Source organism: Oncorhynchus nerka, unplaced genomic scaffold (genome assembly GCF_034236695.1).
Source record: "Oncorhynchus nerka isolate Pitt River unplaced genomic scaffold, Oner_Uvic_2.0 unplaced_scaffold_2441, whole genome shotgun sequence".
In the NCBI taxonomy this organism is placed as follows: Eukaryota; Metazoa; Chordata; class Actinopteri; order Salmoniformes; family Salmonidae; genus Oncorhynchus; species Oncorhynchus nerka.
The window spans coordinates 26,554-40,268 of NW_027038856.1; the positions used below are offsets into that span (position 1 = coordinate 26,554).

General features: G+C 43.7%; 1 pseudogene; it reads left to right on the forward strand.

Moving 5' to 3' along the window:
• The first annotated feature begins 247 nt into the window (after positions 1–247).
• LOC135567183 (granule associated Rac and RHOG effector protein 1-like) lies at positions 248–13,707 on the forward strand (annotated as a pseudogene).
• Positions 13,708–13,715: the final 8 nt, after the last annotated feature.

The window sequence follows — 13,715 nt, forward strand, 5'->3', positions numbered from 1 at the left end:
TTGCTGGGTCTGTCCGTGAGCTGCAGCAGGGCTGCACATAAACATCACACCTCATTTAGCAAGTCTTTTACACCCTGCTCTCTGCATCGCTCTGTTAGTTACAAAGCATTTTGAGATGAGCTTCTGGCAGATGGAGCCTTAAGTTGTCTTTTACATAAAATTCCAGGACTATTGGTTTGTTGTATTCTATAAGAGAGAGCTTCTGTTGGCTGAACCAGCTCCAGAGTCAGCCTGACACTGCACATAGTGTGAGGAAAGTAAAATGGACTACAAGCGGCGCTTTGCCGGCGGGTCCAAGCAGAAATCCAGCTACCAGATGCCTGGGCTTCCTGAGCCGGACCTCAGTGCCCCCCTGGGCTCCACCTGCTCCCCCATGGGTGGCTCCACCGGGATGGGCATGCCCCGGCAGCTGCCAACCACCTCCCCAACACCACTGCGGTCGCGACATCCAGCAGGGTATCTCAAGTATCTGGATGCACTGAATGTGTTCTGCAGGGCCAGCGCTTTTTCTCACTGACCTGTTCAGCAGCGTGTTCAGGAACTCTGACCACCGAAAGCAGCTATGCAACTTAAGGACGTGCAGGAACATGTCATGGAGCGCCAGTCGCTGACTGCAGCAATAAAGCCAGAGATCGCCAAGATGCTGATGGAGCTGAGTGCTGGGGTTGCCAACTTCAAAGACCAGAACGACTTCAGCCTGCAGGATGTAGAGGTAACTAATGGTTGTCAGGTTACAGTTACCGTCCTGGTTTACTGAACACCTGTCAAAGTAAAGTTATTACATTATCCTGACAATTAGGCCTACCTGTAAAATAACATGTTGAGTCTTTCCATTCCTCGCCTATCCATTTCCTGTCAATCAGTGGGGGCTGGTAGGAGGAGCTATAGGAGGAAAGGTTCATTGTATTGGCTGGAATTGGAATATATGGACCGTCAAACGGGTTTCATATGTTTGATACAGTTCCACGCATTCCATTACAATGAGCCTGTCATCCTATAGCTCCTCCCACCTGCTGTCAATAGAGCATGTTTGCCAAAAGGGAACTTATAACAGTTTTTTTTTTTTTTTTTTAATTTTTAGGGTCTTGACTAGAATTTTTGCTAGACTTCTTTTTTTTTTTTTTTTTTTTGTGCACTTTTGCTTGGTTTCTTATGTTCCATTTTTCTAAGGTAAAGGCTGCTTCTAAGATGCCCAGCTGAAGTCTCTCAGAATGTATGGCCCCATGATTCAAAAATGTCTTGCTGAAAGTGGGCCCTGGCTTCAATGTTAAGCTGGTGCTAGGATCTATGAAGGTGAGGTGCGAAAAGCACTGAGGATAGGAGAAGAGGGCAGGAACCATTTGTTTATGCTGAGACAAAGAGTCTGAGTATGCAGGGTGATTGGTCTGTCTATTACAGGCCAGCAAAGTTGCTTACGTCTCAATTCAGAATTGCTGCTCTTAAAGTTTATTTTAATTTTTAAATTTTATGCTTGTTTGTTTGGGAAAATAGTAACTGAATATTAGACTTCACTGGCATTTGTGGATGAGAAGCCTTATGTGCTAATGATGCTACAGCTGTGCCTACTGCCTAGACAGTCAGAAATGAGGTTCCAGGGTAGTGACACTCCTATATAGTACTTGAGGAATGCCAATTTATGTATTTTTATTTTTAATACATCTGTTTAGGCAGCAAGCAAATTGCCTCTGTGTAGTGAATGTTTGAGATGTCTATGCTCTCATCCTGGAGATTAAACAGATTTAGGAAGCAGGGCCTCAGTGGCAGACCGTGAGTGAATAAGCTGAATGTTCAGGCCAGGGCTGTTTTATGAGAGGGACTGCAGGCCTCAGTGGATGTGGTTGTGCCCAGAGCAGGAAAGACTTTTGCACCACAATCTGTCATTTTGAGTCTGTGGTCTTGGATATGCACAGATAAATATTAAAAAGGGGGAAGCCCAACTCAGTGAAAGTTCAGACAGCGGCAGGACTGTCTGGCAGCCACTGACTCACTTGGCTTCAGCTAGTCTGTGAATAACAACAGTGCGTTTGTCAAATTAAAGTGTGCTTGCTCTACCTCAGTCTTGCCAATGTGCAGGAATTGAGGAATGAATAAGATATTCAGACCTGGTTGAGTAGAAGGAATCTATCAACAGACAGAAGACAAAGCCCAAAATGGCCATGTGCATCATAGTTTCACTCATTACGGATTCACTTTAACCTCCATTTCCTCCATGAGAAGCTAAATATTGTTTATGTAAAATTGCTTTTCACATAAGTACATGGTACACCTTCAGTTGGCCATTTTCATGTCCCCAGATAGATTTACTACATTTGTGACAGAAAGGGCTTTTCCATTTGTAAGTGTATGAACATTTATCTTGCCCCCCAGTCGGTATGAAAAACGAAATGTGTGTTTTTATCGGAGCTTGGCTACCCTGGCTGTTCAGTGTCTCAGCTGCCAAATATGCATGAAAAAGTCATTGTTTATTAGGGAGCAGGGTGTATGAGCGAAACCATAGAGGGAGCGACGATCAGGCCAGCCAGACCTGAGTCCTGGGGAAGATTTCGATTGCATATTCCTTGCATCCTCTCTCCTCGTCTCCTTCTCAAAACCCATTGAGGAGAAGGAAAGAGACAAGAAGGCATGAGTAGAATGCAACATCTGAACATGAGGCAACCACAGTACAGGCAGGGCCAGAGCCAGGCAGACAACTGCACATGCAGCAATCCCGAAACACCCCTGAAAAAACACATCTGACCTAGTTCAGCGGGCTTCAAGGATTCTGTATAATTTTTCCTAACAGTTGAATTGTTACTTGATAAGATTCTTTCATATCAAGTGTCACTACATGGTCAGTCTTGTGTTCTAGGTTACTACTCCTTTACCTCTGATTTTTATGGCCACGCTCACAGCTGCCATTATTAGATTACAACATCGAATTTGTATGTAACGAATGTCACCCCGGTTTCTTTAATTAAGAGAAATTTAAATCTGTCAAAATAATAGATGAGTATCATGTTTGATATAAAGACACTATACCAGCACTTCCTGTTTTGGTTTAATAGACCCTTTCTGTGTTTGTAAACATTAATGCATAAGGGCGATGCACTGAAGTTGGTACAGAACAAGGGGGGAGTTTTATAGAATGGCAAAAAGAACCATTTAAATGTCGCTTATGAGTACATTTCAAACTACTTTGGAATATGATTGATTTTAAGGCTCGAATGAATGTCCTGTGTTTAATATAATGGTGTCATCATCGCAAATCAACAGCATTATACTTAAAAAGCACTTCAACCAGTAAATGGCTATTTGGCTAGCTTTTGTTACAGCCTATATCAATGAGCGTTTAGCATTATAGCGAACTGCTACATCCCAAATTAGTTATTTTTGCAAAGATCACAACCAAATATAATCTTAGCGACTGTTCACAAGAATCAAAACGCCATTGTAAGAGTATGAGAACCCCAAAACGTTTTTTTATTTTTATAGAAGTAATAATAACATAAATCTAGGCTATTGAATGGCTGCAGATCGCGATGGTTTTCTTACTGCTGCCAAGAGTCGCATGTATCTGTACGTGATTTATCGTGTGTGTTGTGTACTGGAAAAGGGTTCACAGATGTTACTCGAAATGGCCATCCTAGAGAAGACAGGCTTAGATGGTGAGGGCCACCACTAACAGCATTAAAGAGGCATTTTGTGACAGGAAGAACTCATGAAACACAAAGGGACACACATTTTTCTTTGCTATTGATCATGTCCTTTATAGTGTTCTACAGCTGGTCCAAAAGAATAGTATTAATGGTATTAAAATCAATTTTACATCACTTTTCAGAATGCAGAGCTATTCATGGCCCTTTTTACTTGTCCAAAAGCATAAGTTACTTAAAATAAATAAATAAATGGTTTTAACACCATTTGTACATCATTGTATGACTTTGCAAAATAAAATGCATTACCATCTTTTTAACCATAGAGAATCAGACAATGTTGCCTACACTCGTGTCTATTGGCTTCTTTGCGTATTCAAGCCTGTCTGAAAACACAACACTGCTCCTTTAAGGCTCTCCTGGAGGATGGTTGGCCACCTTTGTTAGCCTATAAAATATTGCAACATTACAATTACAACCAAATACTTTTTATATCTTTATAAAATAATTCCTCCAGGCCTGGTAATTTAAGGGCACATTTTTGTCCCTGGGACGATCAATATGTCTACATTTCAAAACACACTGGGACAGTTCTGGGATGACACAGCCCAAATCCATACAACCACTGCACATAAGAAAGCAATGAGGCTGATCAGACCATTTTAGCTTAAAATGTTGATGTTTTATTTCTTCATATTATAAACTCAACAATGCGCACATGGCTTTTTGGTTGTGTGACTGTTCCAAAATGCAATTAGCCCGGAAACCCCCGGAAAACACTGTTCTCAAAATATGTTAGAAATGAAGAAAGCATTCAAATTGTTTAACCATAATCTGTAATAATAGGGCTTTTGTTACATTCACTGATCAAATGGACTCAATTTGACCACTAAGAGATTTTATGTTAAACAATTCACCACTCAATTCCTTGACAGCCTACAATTCGTTTGATAGTCTGCATTAGGAAAATGAGTGAAGAGGGACCATCTCATATCATTATTCATTGAGCCAGTGTTTGGTATGCATTTGAGAGTGAGGTGTTACCAGTGTTTATACTGTGATTAGCAGGCCAACATAAGCAGCACGCGTTTCTCACCCTCATAACTCTTGGTTCAGAACCAATACTGCATGTTTGACCAATTTCTTTACGTGAACTGTTATTTGGTCGTATTTCAGAATCAGAGCTGAAGAGGGCTCTAAAGGGTTTGGACTAAGCCTTGGAAATGGTCAGTAAGTCTATAGGCCTAGTCGGTGTCTGTGCCCCCATGATGTGTTGTTAAAGAATGAGGACATCCCAGCCTTGTTGTTCCTGTCTGCTTTTAAACAGGGCGGCATATTTCTGTCCTTAACAACTCAGCCAAAATATATTTTCAGCACGTACCTGAAAAAGAACACTGACCACAGTGAGCCGGCTGTGGTGTCCTGTTGCTCTTGTTTTGCTCCTCTTTTGCTAACTGGACAACAAACATGTCTGACTCCTACAGCTGTACAATTCTTCACTTATGTAAATGTGAACCTTATTGTTTATATGAGTCACCCGTTGCACAGGGTCTGGGACGGTGCCATCACGATGTGGAAAAATCTGCTACACTATTAAGTTGAAGGAGAAGAGCGACTACAGTGCTAGGCCTTGGCTCTCAGAGTAGACTGATTTATAACACAAACTGCGCTTCCCAATTATGGTAGAAAGTTATTTGCTGGGGTAACATTGCACTGTAGACTGGAGTTGTGTGGAAAATGAGAGTGCATGTTAACAAGCAGAACATGGCCTTGATATACTTTGTCTTTTAATGTTATTTCATCTAGCCTTGTTCAATGTTAGCCTGTCAAATGTTTTTCATAATGTTCTAACTCTTAAATAGACAATTCTCTTCAGTGGCTCACTGTAATGCAGCCTTTATCCAGCCTTGAACTGTTTTGTGGTTATAGCCCTTCACAAGTTGTTTTTGTGTTAAATAATGTCATGTTTTCAAGCTGGGTTTTCCTCAAAAAAGAGGAGCATCTTTAAAGCAGTAAATTGATGCAATGCATGTTATTCTATTTAGATAATCTGATTTAAGAGGACTCAGAGGGTTAACAAAGATCATTGTTTTAAGGAGAATTAAAACATCCAAGTCACTGAAGCCAACATCACTTAAGTTAGTTTCTGAGAAATGAAAAACAAGTTATGCCAAGGCAGTATGCTTTGAGAACTGGTGTTCTTAGAAAACAATGATGAATGATCAAGGCTCCCACTAATGTAATCTTGTCAGGGGTGTGATTTTATTTATTTATTTTTCTCCTGATATTGTCCTTAAGAATCTTGTTATGTGTTCTCTCCACCAGGTGCTGGGTCGGTGCTTCCTGACGGTGATGCAGGTGCACTTCCAGTTCCTATCCCAGGCCCTGCAGAAGGTGCAGCCTGTGGCCCAGTCGTGCCTGGCGGAGGCCCTTGCCCAGGCCCAGGAGCGACGCGGCAATGTCCGCTCCCAGAGCTCCTGCCCTGGGCTCCCTGACGGAGCTGGAGGAGGCCTCACGATCATGGAAGGGTGCAGCCGAGGTATTTAGACATGGAGGCCAGGGCGCCCCCAGGACTCTCCAAGGAGCTTCCTGGTGGAAATAGGCTGTGTTCAAAACATGACAAGCTGACTGTTACACATTCCTATGAAATGCAGTCAGCTACCATTCCAGCCACAATTTCCTCCTATTTCCCATTGAGAAGTTTGTATATACAGTATATGAGCCTGCATTGCTAGTTTTCCCTCTTCCACATTAAGCTAGGCCTACACTTCCCCAAACAAACCCTAGCTAACTGAAATGGAGGCCATTTTGTGAGAGGAGCTAGCTGTTCAATCCCGTAGCTAATAAAAGACCCCTGGCACATTTGGAGCTTTGTTCAGTACAGTGGAGCCAGAATGGAGAATCGTGAGTGGCCTGATTGATCTGTTAAGCCCTGGCATGTGGGGTGTTAGCCCTGGAGGGAACTGGGCTGGATATCCTGCTGGAATGTGCTGCTGCGATATGTCTGGGCTGGGCATGGCCGGGCCTCACAGCAATGTTGGGTAGTTTTCAAAGAGGGAGGCGGGCGGTTCCCCCCTATAGAAGCAGTTATTCACAAATCTAGGCCCAACACTGTTCTAAAATGTACAATCTACCAGATGTGTGACCGAGTCGCAAGCAAGTCAAGGTCCAAGTCTCGAGTAGTCACAAGTAGAATGGGTCGAGAGTCAAGTCCAAGTCGTGCATTCTAAGTGTGAGTCAAGTAATAATTTAAAAAATTATCTATACATGCAATGACTGTCTGGTAGCCTCTAAATGTCTGTTAGAGGCTACCAGACAGCACTTTTCATTATTTTGTCTACAACCCACTTTGATTATGTAATAATTCATTTTAACAACAAATTCCTAATGCAAACTTCATAAATAAATAATACATTTCAAGCTATTTTGACATACCAAAATACCAGTACGCCTATACTAGTAATTAATGCCTACTCACCAAACAATTTTGGACGCTGGATATTTATGGCAATCCGCTCTCCATACGGTTTGACATTTGCACTGCACCCAATCCTACAGCTCTACAGAAAATCGTCAATCTGTTCGTTGGCTCATTGGTTCTCAAACTTTTTGACCCACAACCCCCTAAAGCAGTGGTTCAAAGCTCGTTTACCCCACGCATGTACAAATATTTATCTTTACCCCTTTTTCTCCCCAATTTTGTGGTATCCAATTGTTTTAGTAGCTACCATCTTGTAGCGACGAGACAACTCTCGTACGGGCTTGGGAGAGACTAAGGTTGAAAGTCATGCGTCCTCCGATACACAACCCAACCAAGCCGCACTGCTTCTTAACACTGCGCGCATCCAACCCAGAAGCCAGCCGCACCAATGTGTCGGAGGAAACACCGTGCACCTGGCAACCTTGGTTAGCGCGCACTGCGCCCGGCCCGCCACAGGAGTCGCTGGTGCGCGATGAGACAAGGATATCCCTACCGGCCAAACCCTCCCTAACCCAGACGACGCTAGGGCCAATTGTGCGTCACCCCACGGACCTCCCGGTCGGTTACGACAGCCTCGCGCGAACCCAGAGACTCTGGTGGCAGTACAGCGCCCTTAACCACTGCGCCACCCGGGAGGCCCCAATGAACACTTATTTTAACTTAATATACATCAATAAAATCTATTTAGCCTCAAGTAAATAATGAAACATGTTCAATTTGGTTTAAATAATGCAAAAACAAAGTGTTGGAGAAAGTAAAAGTGCAATATTTGCCATGTAAGAAAGCTAACGTTTCAGTTCCTTGCTCAGAACATATGAAAGCTGGTGTTTCCTTTAACATGAGTCTTCAATATTCCCAGGTAAGAAGTTTTAGGTTGTAGTTATTATAGGACTATTTCCTCTATACCATTTGTATTTCATTAACCTTTGACTATTGGATGTTCTTATAGGCACTTTAGTATTGCCAGTGTAACAGTATAGCTTCCGTCCCTCTCCTCGCTCCTCCCTGGGCTCGAACCAGGAACACATCGACAACAGCCATCTTCGAAGCAGCGTTACCCATGCTGAGCAAGGGAAACAACCACTCCAAGGCTCAGAGTGAGCGAGTGACGTTTAAAACGCTATTAGTGCGCGCTAACTAGCCAGCCATTTCACTTCGGTTACACCAGCCTCATCTCGGGAGTTGATATGCTTGAAGTCATAAACAGCGCAATGCTTGACGCACAACGAAGAGCTGCTGGCAAAACGCACAAAAGTGCTGTTTGAATGAATGTTTACGCGCCTGCTTCTGCCTACCACCGCTCAGTCAGATACTTGTATGCTCATTCAGATTATATGCACCGCATGACACACTAGATAATATCTAGTAATATCATCAACCATCTGTAGTTAACTAGTGATTGTTTTTTATAAGATAAGTTTAATGCTAGCTAGCAACTTACCTTGGCTTACTGCATTCGCATAACAGGCAGTCTGCTTGTGGAGTGCAACAAGAGGCAGGTCGTTATTGCGTTGGACTAGTTAAATGTAAGGTTGCAAGATCGGATCCCCGAGCTGACAAGGTGAAAATCTGTCATTCTACCCCTGAACGAGGCAGTTAACTCCACAATTCCTAGGCCGTCATTGAAAATAAGAATGTTCTTAACTGACTTTCCTAGTTAAATAAAGGTGTAAAAATAAATAAATACAAATTTGAAAAATCTGTGTGCAAAAATACCGATTTCCGATTGTTAGAAAACTGAACGTTCAATTAATCGGCTTCCACTTAGTACATACTCAACCGTAGAAGCCATGGATTACATGCAACATTCGCACTGAGATAAAGGGTAGAGCTGCCGCTTTCAAGGTGTGCGGACTCTAATCCGGAAGCTTACATGAAATTCAGCTATGCCCTGCACGAACCATCACAGGCAAAGCGTCAATACGGGGCTAAGATTGAATCATACCACACCGTTCGCCGCTGGCCGGATGTGGCAGGCTTGCAAACTATTAGACTATACAAAGGGGTAGCACAGCCGCAAGCTGCCCAGTGACACGAGCCTACCAGACGAAGCAAATCACTTCTATGCTCGATTCGAGGCAAGCAACACCGAGGCATGCATGAGAGCATCAGCTGTTCCGGACGACTGTGCGTGTTCACGCTTCCTCCGTAGCCGCAAGACGTTTAAACAGGTCAACATACACAAGGTCGGGGCCAGACGGATTACTAGGACGTGTGCTCCGGGCATGTGCTGACTAACTGGCAGGTGCCTTCACTGACATTTTCAACATGTCCCTGATTGAGTCTGTAATACCAACATGCTTCAAGCAGACCACCAAAGTCCCTGTGCCCAAGAACACTAAGGCAACCTGCCTAAATGACTACAGACTTGTAACACCATGTCCGTTGCCATGAAGTGCTTTGAAAGGCTGGTAATGGCTCACATCAACACCATTATCCCAGAAACCCTAGACCCACTCCAATTTGCATACCCAAACATATCCACAGATGATGCAATCTCTATTGCACTCCACACTGCCCTTCCCACCTGGAGTAAAAGGAACACCTTGTGAGAATGCTGTTCATTGACTACAGCTCAGCGTTCAACACCATAGTACCCTCAAAGCTCATCACTAAGCTAAGGACCCTGGGACTAAACACTCCTCTTGCTACTGATCCTGGACTCTGACAGGCTGCCCCAGGTGGTGAGGGTAGGTAGCAACACATCTGCCACGCTGATCCTCAACACTGGCGCTCCCCAGGGGTGCGTTCTCAGTCCCCTCCAGTACTCCCTGTTCACCCACAACTGCATGGCCAGGCACGACTCCAACACCATCATTAAAAGTTTGCTGACGACACAACAGTGGTAGGGCTGATCACCGACAACGACGAGACAGCCTATAGGGAGGAGGTCAGAGACCTGGCCGGGTGGTGCCAGAATAACAAACTATCCCACAATGTAACCAAGACTAAAGAGATGATTGTGGACTACAGGAAAAGGAGCACCGAGCATGTCCCCATTCTCATCGATGGAGCTGTAGTGGAGCAGGTTGAGAGCTTCAAATTCCTTTGTGTCCACAACAACAAACTAGATTGGTCCAAACACACCAAGACAGTCGTGAAGAGGGCACGACAAAACCTATTTCCCCCTCAGGAGACTAAAAAGATTTGGCATGGGTCCTGAGATCCTCAAAAGGTTCTACAGCTGAAACATCGAGAGCATCCTGACTGGTTGCATCACTGCCTGGTACGGCACTACTCAGCCTCTGATCTGCACTTCAGAGGGTATTGCACGCCCAGTACATCACTGGGGCAAAGCTGCCTGCCATCCAGGACTCCTACACCAGCACAGAGGAAGGCCATAATTGTCAAAGACCCAGCCACCCCAGTCATGGATCATATTCTTCTACTACCGCATGGCAAGCGGCATCCGAGTGCCAAGTCAGCGTCAAAAAGGCTTCTCAAAAGTTTTTACTCCCCAAGCCATAAGACTTCTGAACAGGTAACCAAATGGTTACCCGGACTATTTGCATTGTGTGCCCCCCAACCCCTCTTTACGCTGCTGCTACTCTGTTTATCTTATATGCATAGTCACTTTAACTATACATTCATTTACATATTACCTAATTGGTCTGACCAACCAGTGCTCCCGCACATTGGCTAACCGGCTATCTGCATTGTGTACCACCACCCGCCAACCCCTCTTTTACGCTTCTGCTACTCTCTGTTCATCATATATGCACAGTCACTTTAACGATACCTACATGTACATACTATCTCTATAAGCCTGACTAACAGGTGTCTGTATAGCCTTGCTACTTTTTTTTCAAATGTCTTTCTACTGTTTTTTATTTCTTTACTTACACACACACCTTTTTTTTGGCACCATTGGTTAGAGCCTGTAAGCATTTCACTAAGGTTTACACCTGTTGTATTCGGCAAAGTGACAAATAAACTTGATTTGTTTGAATGTTTTTATTCACATTTTGCATTTGTATCTGAAAGTCATTTAATGTTAGCAGTCAATCTCAACTAGGTATGGATGTCATGTCACTTCTCTCTGTAGTCCAGAACCCTATTCTTCCCATCTTCATCCCAAAGTATTGAATGCACAGACATTACAGCTGCATTTTAGACATGTAGCCACCTATACTAGGCCTATCTGAAATATGGAAATGATTAATGAAAATCTCCAGGTAGCCTGTTATTGTTCTGGCAAAGATGCCTCCGTAGGAGATTTCTAAACTGTGTTTTATCTGGATAATACAAACAATAGACCTACTGTTTTTGTCTGGTCATCAATATGTGTAACTTTTTGGTTCTGAAGCACAGATTACATGTTTTTGAGATGACAATTTAGTGCAATACTGTAGGCCTATATTAGAAATCAGATGAAATGGGTGAAGGTATATAAAATCTAAATGGTAGGGTATTTGTATTTTTCCCATTCAGTTTCACACTCGTGACCCATTTTCTGCACACCCTGCTGTAATGCAGATTAGCAGAGCAGATGCAGGGTGTGTAAGGGTTGTACTAGGGTATGTGATGCTGTGTGTAAACTGCTATGTGACCTGAGACTGCTGTGTTCCAGGCCACGGGACGTCTGAGGGAGAGGGGACGTGACGGCTGCCTGGCAGGCATCCAGGTCCAGCAGCTCTTCTGCTCCAACAACCCCAACATCCCTGATCACCATCTGAAGGAGCTCAACATGAAGATCGACAATGCCTTACAGGTAGATGGCGACACGCGGCAGGACCACCACAGCCTTGGTCAATGTCTGAAATGACACCCTATTCCCCAATATAGGCTTGTGCACTGCTTTTGACCAGAGCCCTATTCCTGGTAATTTTCCCTGTAAAGTGCAATATTTTTAATCAGGGCTCTGGTCAATAGTATTGCACTATATATGGAATAGGGTGCCATTTCTAACTGGGTCACTTGTGCCTTACAGAACAAAGGCTGCTTCAAATCAATGTGTTGATGGCTTGGATATGAAAGGACTGGATGAAGCAATAGCTAGCCTGACTTAATTACATGTTAATTTTATACAAATTATTTTCTCTTTTCTCTCGCCAGGCTTATAAAGCAGCACTAGAAAGTATGGGCCACAGTGAATATGCACTGAAGGCTGGCTTTCACCTCAATCCCAAATCTGTGGAGGCAGCTTTACAGGTATATTTACTCTAAGCACAGGACATATTACAGCTCATTAGGAATGGTAAAGCCTTGTATTATAGTGGCTGTGATAAGAGCAAAACTCCTGCTCTCTCTAACCTATTTTTACATCCTGTGTCTGTGCCTGTCTCTCTCTGTCTACTATGTAGGCTGCTGCAGTGAGGCAGAGGCCCAGCAGGCTGGCAGGATGCAGACCATCTCCCAGCCCATTCAATGTGAGCTGCCTACCATCCCTGTGCAGATTGGCGCCTCACTTCCCTCAAAGGAGTGTCCTTCAACGACCGGCGGCTGACAACCTCAAACTGAAAACGGTATGTCTGTTATGGAGGACTTGATTTTTTATAGAATGTTCAGATGTGCATAGAAATATATATGATTGTCATGTTAAATCGAGTCATCAGCTTGGGAGTCATATTCAGCTCTATTCATTACATTTTCTATCTACAACATTGTAAATACACCCCCTGGCCTTGGCTCGCTGGCATCCTGGCGCTAGGCTACTGTGATGGGTGGTTTCCTAAGTCTTTCATAGTTTGACCTTGCTGACCAGAATGAGTCACTCTGCTCTCTCTAGGAAGTGAGAGCGCTTAGGACGGTCATTTCAACCTCTGATGACTTACGTGGGCTGTGAGTCTTGTATTTGGCAAGGCTTTAATGTTTTGATGTATTAACACTTATTCCATGGTACATCTGATGCCTTTTGGGTCTGGATAGAATCAGAATCTGCTTCGTTAGTTTACAATGAGATTCTCCCCAGTCTATGGGACAAACTATCTGTCAGTTATCTGACTCACCATTTACCGGATTCAGAAATAACAGCACGTTCATCGGGACCCTTTAAACTAGAGAGCCTAGACACTTTAACAGAGGGGACTTTGTAGTTGCTACTGTTTCCTGTTCTGGTCTATGTTAGTGTTTTTAGAAGAGATGAATAGGACCCACACACTCACTTGTTCCACCATACCTTTTATTTGGCAAAAAAAATGAACAAAGTTTCAATCCAAAGTGGATCTTTGTCAGGTCCACATTACTGCTGCTGATGCAAAGCACTAACTAGTCTTGTGTTTTCACACCGCCACCTGTTTTGTATCCTCAGCACACCCATGTTGCAGCTCATTAAAGAGGCAGTGGGGCAGAACGGGAGGACCCCCGGGACGACTCCCTGGCCACTGAGGTCCTCAACCAGTCTGCCCTTCCAGCTGAGAATGGCCTGCAAGACCGCCACCCAGTTACTGTTCGCTCAGGCGGGACTGGTGAGTACAAAGCACTTAAGATGTCAACAAGGGCATCAAAGTCACCCAGCTTAAAATACTTGTCTCATTTAGTTGTCAACATAAACATTTACATTACATTTAAGTCATTTAGCAGACGCTCTTATCCATGTTGTCTCATCTTAAATTAGCTGATGGATTGTTTTGCTTTAGCAGTAGGTCCATGAGGTTCAATAG